Consider the following 13,961-nt stretch of genomic DNA (forward strand, 5'->3'; position numbering starts at 1 on the left):
CGCAGTAGCAGCAGCGAGCTGTGTGGTGCAAAGCGAAGTGGTGACACCCGTCGCACCTGTTCCCTGTTTACTTGCGGTGATCGCGCAGGTATCTTTGTTCACGGTCCACCGATATGGTTTTAGGAGGCCCCGGGGCAAAATGCTGAATAAGGGCCTCAAAAAGGGTCCCCGTTGGGCCTTCTGCAGAGCACCGTTCACTTAGCAGACCTCGTATCACGCTGGGACAGGTGCTTGGCTGGACTGCAGCAAAAAAATTGGAATGTTGACACGAGATATGAGGTGCTTTGACTCGACAGGAGATACTGGTTTCAGCAAATGGCTTCGCTAACCCACCTGGATGGGTTTAACCCTGCTGCATGTGTGCTGAACTTCTTTCGCGCCGTACGTAGCCAACCGTGCTAATCGGAGGTGCGAAATGAGTGTCGTCGGCTCGGAATTGCGTCGATTTTTTCTCTTGCAACTCCACTTTCCTCCGGCTTGCTAAATAAGAGCGAGAAAATTGGATGAACGTGCCAAACGGGACCCTCCTGAAAAGGGGTCTTGAAAAATCAACGAGCTTTCCGTTGATGAGTTAACGACTCAAGATGATGATTATTAGACACAAGAATCAATGGATGCTTCCATGGCGTACTGCTTTGCACACTGGATCTGCAATCCAGAGGTCGCAGGTTTGGTTTGATCTGTGAGCGGTAGGAGATGTTGTTGATGTTTAAACAGGGAGGTTTATGGAGCGCACACGAACGCGCGTTTGGAAGGCTACGAGTTGACGTCTCTGTCCTCGGTCAATTGAGTCCATGAGTCAGATGTGGTTGCTAAAACAGGAACCACTTTGGAAGCGATCAACGGTCGCCATGCCCACTATGTTGACCCTGTAAAGACAAATTGTTTTTTTTTATAATTTACCCGTCGAACTCAGTCTATGAGTTGAAATCAAGATAGCCAGCCGAATTGTGCAGTACGGTGTGAACCTTATGAAGCCAGACTGTGTAAGAAGTCGGAAAGTCTGCTGAAGTAAAGAAATAAGCCCCGACCCAAGATGACTTAGGCGCTAATTAAACTGCGCACAGGGCGTCGAGTTTACGTGCAAATCGCGTGGGGCGCTTTTTAAAAATAATATAAAGTGCAAGACGCCACGCATGGTTAGTGTTGTACTGTACGGTCAATGCAGTCGATGGCGCACGTGTAAACAACCACCAATTCTAAAGCTATTTACAGTGTTGGCCTGGTCTGTTGTGAACCTATCTACGGCGTTAATCGCGCCGAATGCTTTGCTAAGGATTTCCCCCTCACGCTCGCTCGCTCGCATCGTCACTTTGTCAGCTGAAGGTGTTTTACATTCACTTTACATCAAACGAACTCATCTTCTTGGTTCTTTCGGTGAAGTCACGTCGAATGGAAATAATAAAATAATTTAATTATGCTTTATTTTTTATTATTTTATTACTTCCCTTCTACGTGACTGTTCTTCTTCACCTGAGGACGGCTGCTTGCGTTGTGGCCGAAACGTCGTGAGAATTATTTTATTATGTTTATTTTTTTATTATTTTATTACTTCCCTTCTACATGACTTTACCGAAAGAACCAAGAAGATGAATCCCTGCAGTCACGAAGGCTTTAAATCGAAATCAAACGAACTCTTACAAGGCCACGACTATGAGCCGTACGCGGCACCTGATTGTTTCGCCTTTGAAAGGTGAAACAATAGCTGTTACAGCACGATTAGGTTTAGTCGTCTCCGCACGTCTTGAAATGCGTTTTTATTGTCGTTGTTGTTTGTCTTCCCGCCGCCCCGAAACGTCTAAAATAAAATAAGTAGAAAAAAAGATTTGCGACGTCCCTGGGTGGGCTTGAACCACCAACCTTCCGGTTAACAGCCGAACGCGCTAACCAATTGCGCCACAGAGACAGCTGCAAGGAACCACTTGCTGTTCCTTGTTTAGTGAATTACGGTAATGACACTCGTATTGACTTTGGGGCCGTCCATAAATGATGTCATGCACCTGGGGGGGGGGGGGGTCAGACATTTGTGACGATGTGTGACGATGGGGGGGGGTTGAGAAATGTGACGTCACGGAAAAATGCGCAACTTTAAATAAATATAGACAACACGTTCTACTTAATTAAATAGACTTTGTAATAAATGTTTTATTTTGGGAGAGGGGGGGGGTAGAGCTTTGTGACGTCATATTTAAGGGGGGTCTCACTTTTTGTGACGCCGTGTGACGAGGGGGGCAGGTCAAAGTTAACGTTAACTTCGTGTACAAAAATAACAAAGATCGTCCCTGGGTGGGCTTGAACCACCAACCTTCCGGTTAACAGCCGAACGCGCTAACCAATTGCGCCACAGAGACAGCTGCGTGAGAACTGTCGACCGTTCCAACCTTAAGGCGTCTTCTCAATGATATTCAACTGTGAATAAACATTCATCCAGCATTGACCGCGCACAAACAAAACAAACTCACAAACACTTAACACGCTCGCGAACACCGAAAAGCATTTGCTCTGAGGCTTTAAGCTCCCAGATATCAGCCACGGGCATCAGAGGTTGGCGTGTCCTGTGCTGTACCTGTACGTAACACATTACGACTGATTGCGAGCCATTGTAGCGCATTGGGAGAACATTGAAACGCTCAAAAACATTTTGTTGGCAACGTAACTTGGATTGACTGCTTCCGACTAGCAAGTTTTCCATCTCAAAGTTGGTGTCTCAAACACGCGACGGTTCCATCTGTTGATGCCTCCAGCAGTTCTTTGAAGTTGCTCTTCGTGAGTCGTTCATCACCACACTCCGTGTGAAACATTCCACTTTCCTTCCATGTCCGCAATATTCACGTTCACTGGCCTGCACTGGCAGCTAGGTCTCGGCAAGGTAAGGTAAAAGGTCAAAAGCAACGAGCTTACCTTTACCCTACCTTTTACCCTTACCCCATACATATTACCCGATTACAGGGTAATTACTGGGGTACTACACATGAACAAGGTTTATAACAGGTAAATGTTAGGTAGGTCGCTTTATTCATATAGAATACTCTCGATGATTCCAATTTTAAATGGAGGCCACGGACTGCGCCACGGAGCTTTTAGCGAGCGGTAAACACCGGGTAATACTTTGCGCTACCTTCCCCCTATACCTTTACCATTTTACCCGGTAAAAATGGTAAATTACCTTACCTTGCCGAGGCCTACTGGCAGCGGTGAGCGTAGTTCTTAAAAGTATGTTTTTTTTCTAATTGCACGAGAATTTCTCAGCATGCACATACATTTAAATCGAGCAATTAAAATGTACCTTATTGTGGAAAAAAAAAATCACTCGTCCCTGGGTGGGCTTGAACCACCAACCTTCCGGTTAACAGCCGAACGCGCTAACCAATTGCGCCACAGAGACAGCTGCAGTGGCTTTCTGTCTGTGTCCCTGCTGACACTAAGCCGTGTTCATTGATTGGGGTAACAGAAGATGAATAATGCGTGGAAAAGTTAATATCCAGCTTGCTACATTCCCTTATTTAAACAAGGCATTGATCTGCAGGTGGGGATGTATTATAATCCCCATCTCTTCATGTTCCACCAACCATTTTCCATGTCATCAAATGATATTCATATGCAACTACACCAAATAAGAAAAATTACCGCTGTTTACTAATATAATAAGCCAATAATGTGACGTCACTCCACGTGAGCCCCCCCCCCCTAATTAATAATCATGAGCAGGTGACGTCACTTCACATGCCGCACTCCTACCCAATAACCATGAGGGGGTGACGTCACTCAACATGCCGCACTCCTCCCTAATAACCATGAGGGAGTGACGTCACTCCACATGCCGCACTCCTCCCTAATAACCATGAGGGGGTGACGTCACTCCACATGCCGCACTCCTCCCTAATAACCATGAGGGGGTGTAGTCACTCCACATGCCGCACTTCTACCCAATAACCATGAGGGGGTGACGTCACTCCACATGCCGCACTCCTCCCTAATATCCATGAGCGGGTGACGTCACTCCACATGCCGCACTCCTCCCTAATAGCCATGAGGGGGTGACGTCACTCCACATGCCGCACTCCTCCCTAATAACCATGAGGGGGTGACGTCACTCCACATGGGCCCCCTCCCCCTCATTAATAATGTTGAGCTGAACAATTTTTGTACTGAATATTTCAGATTCACTGCAATATACACCCGTCCTTGTACGGGCAAACAAGCTAGTTCATCATTAAATGCTAAATCTGATGAGTTCAGGAACCCTGTGTAAATCGTATTTCTCCAGCATGTTAAGATTAACGCTCAAACTGCGAACCAACAGCAATTGAATTTAGATACTTCTGGGGTGCAAAATATCCTCAGTTGCGTCCCTCGATGGGTTCCATCTTTTGATGTCTCCAGCAGTACTTTGAAGTTGCTCTCCGTGAGTCGTTCATCACCACACCCGTGTGAAACATTCCACTTTCCTTCCATGTCCGCAATGTTCACGTTCACTGGCCTGCACTGGCCTGCACTGGCAGTGGTGAGCGAGGTTCTGAAAAGTATGTTTTTTTTCTAATTGCACGAGCATTTGTCAGCATGCACGTACATTTAAATAGAGCAATTAAAATGTAACTTATTGTGAAAAAAAACAATCACGCGTCCCTGGGTGGGCTTGAACCACCAACCTTCCGGTTAACAGCCGAACGCGCTAACCAATTGCGCCACAGAGACAGCTGCAAGAAACCACCTGCAGTTCCATGTTTGAGGAATCACTGACATTCGCTGTCGTAAAATATAATCGATTACACTGGTCAACACACTTTTCTGGCATAAGGTATTCCAACGGTTTTAAGGTAATTTTGGGGTGCTGATTCCAAATCTGGCATCAGTTTTTGTTTATCACATCAGGTTTTTGAGATATCAAATATTGCATTTTCAATAAAAACTGCATAAGAAAAATATTAAATAAATGTGGATGTCTACATAAAATGATATTATAAACACAATATCCAAAATATACAGCACCATATTTTAACACTAAAGCAGTCACTGACTCGCAACAACTTGCAATCATAAGTGACAGAGTTAATTTCGGGTAAAATCAAGGAAACTGTGGTATGCCGATAGCATAAAAATGAGATGTGTTATAACAAATCTGAGATCAGTCTAAAACGGCAGCAAAAGTCCAGGGAAGAATTTTTTTTTTGTTGACCAGTGTTATTGACTTTGTGTGATCAAAATATACTCACAGAGTCCCATTTCGGTTGACAGGCGAAGGCGCTAACCAATTGCGCCATAGAGACCGCTCGTAACACACTCAGCTGACCGCGTGGTCTCCAAAGCCCACCGATGATATTCGCTCGACGCAACTGCAACACGAGGCACAAAAATGCTACGCACATTTGGGGACTTTGTAAACATTTGTCAACATGACATGGTGTTTATTAGATTACCCAACAACTTCATCCTGACCTTTGCAACAGCAAAAAAAGCCTCGTCCCTGGGTGGGCTTGAACCACCAACCTTTCGGTTAACAGCCGAACGCGCTAACCAATTGCGCCACAGAGACAGCTGTAGGAGCACTTCCGACCGTTCCATCCTTAAGGCGTCTTCTCAATGATATTCACCTGTTAATAAACATTCATCCAGCATTGACCACGCGCAAACAAAATAAACTCACAAACACTTAACACACTCGCGAACACCGAAAATAATTTGCTCTGAGGCTTTAAGCTACCAGACATCAGCCAAGGGCATCAAATATTGGCGTGTCCTGCGCTGTACGTAACACATTACGACTGATTGCGAGCCATTGTAGCGCATTGGAAGAACATTGAAACGCTCAAAATCTTTGGTTGGCAACGTAACTTGGTTTGACTGCTTCCGACTGGCAAGTTTTCCATCTCAAAGTTGGTGTCTCAAACACGCGACGGTTCCATCTGTTGATGCCTCCAGCAGTACTTTGAAGTTGCTCTTCGTGAATCGTTCATCACCAACACCCCGTGTGAAACATTTCACTTTCCTTCCATGTCCGCAATATTCACGTTCACTGGCCTGGTGAGCCTGGTTCTTAAAAGTATGTTTTTTTTTCTAATTGCACGAGAATTTGTCAGCATGCACGTACATTTAAATAGAGCAATTAAATGTAACTATTTCGATTTAAAGCTTTCGTGACTGCAGGGATTCATCGTCTTGGTTCTTTCGGTAAAGTCACGTAGAAGGAGATTAATAAAATAGGTGGTCAAGTAGACAGAGTCTCTGTCTACTCGACCACCTGAAGACGGCTGCTTGCGTTGTGGCCGAAACGTCGTGAGAATAATTTTATTATGTTTTATTTTTATTATTTTATTATTCTCCTTCTACGTGACTTTACCGAAACAACCAAGACGAAAAATGTAACTAATTGTGAAAAAAAACAATCACACGTCCCTGGGTGGGCTTGAACCACCAACCTTCCGGTTAACAGCCGAACGCGCTAACCAATTGCGCCACAGAGACAGCTGTAGGAGCACTTTCGACCGTTCCATCCTTAAGGCGTCTTCTCAATGATATTCAAAAGCGGTTGCTTTGAGGCTTTAAGCTACCAGACATCTGCCACGGGCATCAGAGGTTGGCGTGTCCTGTGCTGTACGTAACACATTACGACTCATAATTAACGTTTTTGTGTTAGATCGCGTTATTTATAAACGCGATCTAACCCAAAAACGTTGATTATGAATAATATTGGTCGCGAAAGCCTACGTGTTAAACATTACCACTGATTGCGAGCCATTGTAGCGCATTGGGAGAACATTGAAACGCTCAAAAACTTTGGTTGGCAACGTAACTTGGTTTGACTGCTTCCGACTGGCAAGTTTTCCATCTCAAGATTGGTGTCTCAAACACGCGACGGTTCCATCTGTTGATGTCTCCAGCAGTTCTTTGAAGTTGCTCTTCGTGAGTCGTTCATCACCACACCTCGTGTGAAACTTTTCACTTTCCTTCCATGTCCGCAATATTCACGTTCACTGGCCGGCGCTGGCAGTGGTGAGCGTGGTTCTTAAAAGTATGGGGTTTTTTACACGCTTTCATTTCACTCTGTCTGTTATTGCCGTTGTTGTCGTTTTTGTATACTCAAATCTTGTAACTCAATTTTAACCCACTTCCCAATGTGATATCGACTGCAAACTTGGTATACTTATGTCATACTAATGACAATGCTTTCTTCAATCATAAAAAAATATATTTTGAAACATTATTTTTAACATGTTATGTTTCGGCTTGGGTCTAATTGTCCACGGTCAACTGACGTTGGCTGTAATTGGCCACGGTCCCTTACGTTATGGCAAGCTTCGGGGCCACTACCTGGAGTCGTGTAGTTCTGCCATTACTAGTACATTTCATAAAAGCGTGTTTAAAAAAACAAATTATTACTTATTTCTAATTGCATGAGCATTTGTCAGCATGCACGTACATTTAAATCGAGCAATTAAAATGTAACTTGTTGTGAACAAAATAAACAATCACACGTCCCTGGGTGGGCTTGAACCACCAACCTTCCGGTTAACAGCCGAACGCGCTAACCAATTGCGCCACAGAGACAGCTGCAATAAGCCACTTGCAGTTCCATGTTTGATGGATCAATGACATTCGCTGTCGTAAAATAGAATCGAGTGTTGACTTTGCGTAATCAAAATATACTCACAAACACAGTCCCATTTTGGTTGACAGCCGAACGCGCTAACCAATTGCCCCACAGAGACCTCTAGTAACAAACTCAGCTGACCGCGTGGTCTCCAAAGCCCACCGATGATATTCGCTCGACGCAACTGCAACACGAGGCACAACAATGCAACGCACATTTGGGGACTCGTCAACGAAAACTCCGTGCAGACTTATTGTTGGACAAAGAGAGACACGTCAGTCAGCAGGTGATTCACTCCCTTTGAGGTAATTGTAACTTTCATTGAACTATACTTTGTAGCGTTATACTTTGTTTAACCATGCACCGTGTACATAATGCAATGGCCCACAGTCTGTTGTTTTTGAAGGATAGCTCATGACCCACATGTTTTGTGAAAAATTCTAATTCATTCGAATGAATTTAACTGAAAAAAAACCGTGTCCACTAAATACATTTGCAAACACTTGCCAACATGACATGGTGTTTTATTAGTTTACCCAGCAACTTAATCCTGACCTTCACAACAAAAAATTGCCTCGTCCCTGGGTGGGCTTGAACCACCAACCTTTCGGTTAACAGCCGAACGCGCTAACCAATTGCGCCACAGAGACAACTGCGAAATGGCTCAGGCTGTTCCATCTTTAAGGCTTGTTGATGACATTCCTTGAAGTGAAACAAAACTGCCATTATTGACTTTGTTCAAGCAAAACACACTCACAATCATCGTCCCTGGGTGGGCTCGAACCACCAACCTTTTCAGTTAGGGGCCATCCACAAATGGCGTCACGCGATTTTGGACGATTTTGACCCCCCCTCTCGTCACAAAAAGTCAGACCCTCCCTCAATTATGACGTCACAAAGCTCTGCCCCCCCCCCCAAATAAAACATGCTTCAAATCGCTTTAAATTATTGTCATTATAGTGCGTATTTAATGTGGCGCTGCAATTTGATGTTGTAGGAGAACACATTTATTAAAAAGTATATTTAATTAAGTAGAACGTGTTGTCTATAATTTATTTAAAGTTGCTCATTTTGATGTGACGTCACATTTCTCAAACCCCCCCTCCCTCGTCACACATCGTCACAAATGTCTGACCCGCCCCCTAGGTGCGTGACGTCATTTATGGACTGCCCCTTAACAGCCCAAAACGTTCTTAAAAGTATGTTTTTTTGACACGCTTTCATTTAACTCACTCTGTCTGTTTTCGTCGTTGAGTCTAATTGTCCACGGTCCCTTACGTTATGGCAAGCTTCGGGCCATTTTTTGGAGTCGTGGAGTTCTGCTATTACTTGAACATTTCATAAAAGCGTGTTTAAAAAAAAGTTTTTTTGAATACTACTTATTTCTAATTGTACGAGCATTTGTCAGCATGCACATAGATTTAAATCGAGCAATTAAAATGTAACTTATTGTGAAAAAAATACACAATCACACGTCCCTGGGTGGGCTTGAACCACCAACCTTCCGGTTAACAGCCGAACGCGCTAACCAATTGCGCCACAGAGACAGCTGCAAGAAACCACCTGCAGTTCCATGTTTGATGGATCAATGACATTCGCTGTCGTAAAATAGAATCGAGTGTTGACTTTGCGTAATGAAAATATACTCACAAACACAGTCCCATTTTGGTTGACAGCCGAACGCGCTAACCAATTGCCCCACAGAGACCTCTAGTAACAAACTCAGCTGACCGCGTGGTCTCCAAAGCCCACCGATGATATTCGCTCGACGCAACTGCAACACGAGGCACAACAATGCAACGCACATTTGGGGACTCGTCAACGAAAACTCCGTGCAGACTTATTGTTGGACAAAGAGAGACACGTCAGTGTCTCTCTAATTGTAACTTTCATTGAACTATACTTTGTAGGGTTATACTTTGTTTAACCATGCACCGTGTACATAATGCAATGGCCCACAGTCTGTTGTTTTTGAAGGATAGCTCATGACCCACATGTTTTGTGAAAAATTCTAATTCATTCGAATGAATTTAACTGAAAAAAACCGTGTCCACTAAATACATTTGCAAACACTTGCCAACATGACATGGTGTTTTATTAGTTTACCCAGCAACTTAATCCTGACCTTCACAACAAAAATTGCCTCGTCCCTGGGTGGGCTTGAACCACCAACCTTTCGGTTAACAGCCGAACGCGCTAACCAATTGCGCCACAGAGACAACTGCGAAATGGCTCAGGCTGTTCCATCTTTAAGGCTTATTGATGACATTCCTTGAAGTGAAACAAAACTGCCATTATTGACTTTGTGCAAGCAAAACACACTCACAATCATCGTCCCTGGGTGGGCTCGAACCACCAACCTTTTCAGTTAGGGGCCATCCACAAATGACGTCACGCGATTTTGGACGATTTTGACCCCCCCCCCTCGTCACAAAAAGTCAGACCCTCCCTCAATTATGACGTCACAAAGCTCAGCCCCCCCCCCCCCCAAATAAAACATGCTTCAAATCGCTTTAAATTATTGTCATTATAGTGCGTATTTAATGTGGCGCTGCAATTTGATGTTGTAGGAGAAACATTTATTAAAAAGTATATTTAATTAAGTAGAACGTGTTGTCTATAATTTATTTAAAGTTGCTCATTTTGATGTGACGTCACATTTCTCAAACCCCCCCTCCCTCGTCACACATCGTCACAAATGTCTGACCCGCCCCCTAGGTGCGTGACGTCATTTATGGACTGCCCCTTAACAGCCCAAAACGTTCTTAAAAGTATGTTTTTTTGACACGCTTTCATTTAACTCACTCTGTCTGTTGTCGTCGTTGAGTCTAATTGTCCACGGTCCCTTACGTTATGGCAAGCTTCGGGCCATTTTTTGGAGTCGTGGAGTTCTGCTATTACTTGTACATTTCATAAAAGCGTGTTTAAAAAAAAGTTTTTTTGAATACTACTTATTTCTAATTGTACGAGCATTTGTCAGCATGCACATAGATTTAAATCGAGCAATTAAAATGTAACTTAATGTGAAAAAAATACACAATCACACGTCCCTGGGTGGGCTTGAACCACCAACCTTCCGGTTAACAGCCGAACGCGCTAACCAATTGCGCCACAGAGACAGCTGCAAGAAACCACCTGCAGTTCCATGTTTGAGGAATCACTGACATTTGCTGTCGTAAAATAGAATCGAGTGTTGACTTTGCGTAATCAAATATACTCATAAACACAGTCCCATTTCGGTTGACAGCCGAACGCGCTAACCAATTGCGCCATAGATAACGCTCGTAACAAACTCAGCTGACCGCGTGGTCTCCGAAGCCCACCGATGATATTCGCTCGACGCAACTGCAACACGAGGCACAAATATGCGACGCACATTTGGGGACTCATCAATGAAAACTCCGTGCAGACTTATTGTAGGACAAAGGGAGACACGTCAGTCAGCAGGTCATTCACTCCCTTTTAGGCAATTGTAACTTTCATTGAACTATACAGTACTTTGTAGCGTTATACTTTGTTTACCCATGCACCGTGTACATAATGCAATGGCCCACAGTCTGTTGTATTTGAAGGATAGCTCATGACCCACATGTTTTGTGCAAAAGTTCCAATTAATTAAAATGCAAGTAACTGAAAAGAAACGCACTGCGCTGATTTTAGATGTGTCCACTGACGACATTTGCAAACATTTGTCAACATGACATGGTGTTATTATTTGGTTCTTTCGGTTAAGTCACGTCTAAAGATTAAATAATAAATTAAATTAAATAATAGCATACGACGTTTCGATTGCAACACAAGCAATCATCATCAGGTATAATGAAATAGCGACATAAAATCTAACCAGAAAACTATAGACAGACATATTAGCAGACAGATATCACCAAGATACATAGCGAGAGCAACACAGGTAACAGAGAGGGGTGATCGTCTCTGTGGGGTGGCCTTAAATAGACAGAGAGGGGGGGGGGCAGAGGCAGAGAGAGGGAGGGGGGTTAGAGAAATAATTAGCATATCAATGAGTGGTCAACAGACGTGGTGCTGCAAGTGCGATGACACGGCAAGCAAAGAGAAGTTTTAAGCTTATCTTTTTTCAACAAGTCGCCAGAGAGAGAGAAAAAAGATAAGCTTAAAGCTTCTCTTTGCTTGCCGTGTCATCGCACTTGCAGCACCACGTCTGTTGACCACTCATTGATATGCTAATTTTTTCTCTAACCCCCCTCCCTCTCTCTGCCTCTGCCCCCCCCTCTGTCTATTTAAGGCCACCCCACAGAGACGATCACCCCTCTCTGTTACCTGTGTTGCTCTAGCTATGTATCTTTGTGATATCTGTCTGCTAATATGTCTGTCTATAGTTTTCTGGTTAGATTTTATGTCGCTATTTCATTATACCTGATGATGATTGCTTGTGTTGCAATCGAAACGTCGTATTCTATTATTTAATTTAATTCATAATTTTATCTTTAGACGTGACTTAACCGAAAGAACCAAATAATAATTCCTGCAGTCACGAAAGTTCTAAAAATTAAGAATGACATGGTGTTTATTAGATTACCTAACAACTTAAATCCTAACCTTTGCAAAAAAAGAATAAACTCGTCCCTGGGTGGGCTTGAACCACCAACCTTCCGGTTAACAGCCAAACGCGCTAACCAATTGCGCCACAGAGACAATTGCAAGAGACCACGCGACCGTTGCATCCTTAAGGCGTCTTCTCAATGATATTCACCTGTGAATAAGCATTCATCCAGCATTGACCACGCGCAAACAAAACAAAATCACAAATACTTAACACACTCGCGAACACCGAAAAAAAATTTGCTCTGAGGCTTTAAGCTACCAGATATCAGCCACGGGCATCAGAGGTTGGCGTGTCCTGTGCTGTACCTGTACGTAACACATTACGACTGATTGCGAGCCATTGTAGCGCATTGGGAGAACATTGAAACGCTCAAAAACTTTGGTTGGCAACGTAACTTGGTTTGACTGCTTCCGCCTGGCAAGTTTTCCATCTCAAAGTTGGTGTCTCAAACACGCGACGGTTCCATCTGTTGATGTCTCCAGCAGTACTTTGAAGTTGCTCTTCGTGAGTCGTTCATCACCACACTCCGTGTGAAACATTCCACGTTCCTTCCATGTCCGCAATATTCACGTTCACTGGCCTGCACTGGCAGCGGTGAGCGTGGTTCTTAAAAGTATGGGTTTTTTTTCTAATTGCACGAGCATTTGTCAGCATGTAACGTATTTTTTTATTTAAAGCTTTCGTGACTGCAGGGATTCATCTTCTTGGTTCTTTCGGTAAAGTCACGTAGAATGGAAAAAAAATAGTAAAATAGTAAAATAATTCTCACGACTTTTCGGCCACAACGCAAGCAGTAACGTATTGTGAAAAAAAAAGCACACGTCCCTGGGTGGGCTTGAACCACCAACCTTCTGGTTAACAGCCGAACGCGCTAACCAATTGCGCCACAAAGACCGCTGCAAGCAGCCACCTGCAGTTCCATGTTTGAGGAATCAATGACATTCGCTGTCGTAAAATGGAATTGATTACACTGGTCAACACACTTTTCTGGCATAAGGGATTATATTCTAGATTTGAAGCTTTCGTGACTGCAAGGAATCATATTCTTAGGTTTTTTTCGGTAAAGTCACGTAGGTAAAACATCAAAATTAATGAAAATAAAATAAAATAAAACAAAAATCACGACGTTTCGGAGGCAACACAAGTCTCCGTCATCAGGTGGGACCGTCACAGCCGAATTAGCTGCATCAAGTGAGGCAATGATTCAAGATGTAATCCCTTATAAGCAATTTGAAGGGGGGAGGAGAGGGGGGAGCTCATCAGAATGTGGTAGCCAATGAATGGAACGTATCGGGAGGGAGGGGGGCGGGGCTCAAAGACAGCACGGAGTGCTAAGTACAACGCATCGGGAGGGGGGGGGAGCTGGGCCAAAACAATGGACGACGGCTTGGACGCGGCTGCCGCTGCACACGCCAACACAATGGACAGAGAGGGGGGAGGGGAGGTCTGATACACATGATAGACAAAAGAATGAAAATGCCCATATTTATACCAATGCTGGCTGAACAATGAAGAGAGCACTGCCAAAAAATAACTCGGTAAAGTAAAGTAAAATAGTGCCTGTCAGATAAGATGGTCCAAAAATGGGTAATTAAGTCTTTTTTGCGTGGTTGATAACATCTATCCAATGATTACTAAGTTTGTACCCATCATCACGGTTGAAATTATGTCTGTGTTTGTATATTTGTATGGCTTCGTGTACATTATAATAAGGGATTATAATTTATTTAAAGTTGCGCATTTTGATCTGACGTCACATTTCTCAAACCCCCCCTTCCTCGTCACACATCG

General features: G+C 43.8%; 1 protein-coding gene and 13 non-coding genes across 14 annotated transcripts in view; 1 reads left to right on the plus strand and 13 right to left on the minus strand.

Moving 5' to 3' along the window:
* The window catches only part of LOC144935616 (lipoxygenase homology domain-containing protein 1-like), a 92,871-nt gene that overhangs the window by 20,536 nt on the left and 58,374 nt on the right, over positions 1 to 13,961 (plus strand). The window lies entirely within an intron of this gene.
* Positions 1,833 to 1,906, minus strand: TRNAN-GUU (transfer RNA asparagine (anticodon GUU)). Its single transcript has one exon. It is a non-coding gene; the product is annotated as a tRNA-Asn (tRNA).
* Positions 2,278 to 2,351, minus strand: TRNAN-GUU (transfer RNA asparagine (anticodon GUU)). The gene has a single exon. It is a non-coding gene; the product is annotated as a tRNA-Asn (tRNA).
* On the minus strand, positions 3,312 to 3,385 carry TRNAN-GUU (transfer RNA asparagine (anticodon GUU)). The gene has a single exon. It is a non-coding gene; the product is annotated as a tRNA-Asn (tRNA).
* On the minus strand, positions 4,622 to 4,695 carry TRNAN-GUU (transfer RNA asparagine (anticodon GUU)). Its single transcript has one exon. It is a non-coding gene; the product is annotated as a tRNA-Asn (tRNA).
* On the minus strand, positions 5,460 to 5,533 carry TRNAN-GUU (transfer RNA asparagine (anticodon GUU)). Its single transcript has one exon. It is a non-coding gene; the product is annotated as a tRNA-Asn (tRNA).
* TRNAN-GUU (transfer RNA asparagine (anticodon GUU)) lies at positions 6,389 to 6,462 on the minus strand. The gene has a single exon. It is a non-coding gene; the product is annotated as a tRNA-Asn (tRNA).
* TRNAN-GUU (transfer RNA asparagine (anticodon GUU)) lies at positions 7,472 to 7,545 on the minus strand. Its single transcript has one exon. It is a non-coding gene; the product is annotated as a tRNA-Asn (tRNA).
* Positions 8,165 to 8,238, minus strand: TRNAN-GUU (transfer RNA asparagine (anticodon GUU)). The gene has a single exon. It is a non-coding gene; the product is annotated as a tRNA-Asn (tRNA).
* On the minus strand, positions 9,062 to 9,135 carry TRNAN-GUU (transfer RNA asparagine (anticodon GUU)). Its single transcript has one exon. It is a non-coding gene; the product is annotated as a tRNA-Asn (tRNA).
* On the minus strand, positions 9,734 to 9,807 carry TRNAN-GUU (transfer RNA asparagine (anticodon GUU)). The gene has a single exon. It is a non-coding gene; the product is annotated as a tRNA-Asn (tRNA).
* TRNAN-GUU (transfer RNA asparagine (anticodon GUU)) lies at positions 10,634 to 10,707 on the minus strand. The gene has a single exon. It is a non-coding gene; the product is annotated as a tRNA-Asn (tRNA).
* Positions 12,186 to 12,259, minus strand: TRNAN-GUU (transfer RNA asparagine (anticodon GUU)). The gene has a single exon. It is a non-coding gene; the product is annotated as a tRNA-Asn (tRNA).
* TRNAN-GUU (transfer RNA asparagine (anticodon GUU)) lies at positions 12,991 to 13,064 on the minus strand. Its single transcript has one exon. It is a non-coding gene; the product is annotated as a tRNA-Asn (tRNA).

The sequence above is a fragment of the Lampetra fluviatilis genome, chromosome 13, assembly GCF_964198595.1.
Source record: "Lampetra fluviatilis chromosome 13, kcLamFluv1.1, whole genome shotgun sequence".
NCBI classification, from domain to species: Eukaryota; Metazoa; Chordata; class Hyperoartia; order Petromyzontiformes; family Petromyzontidae; genus Lampetra; species Lampetra fluviatilis.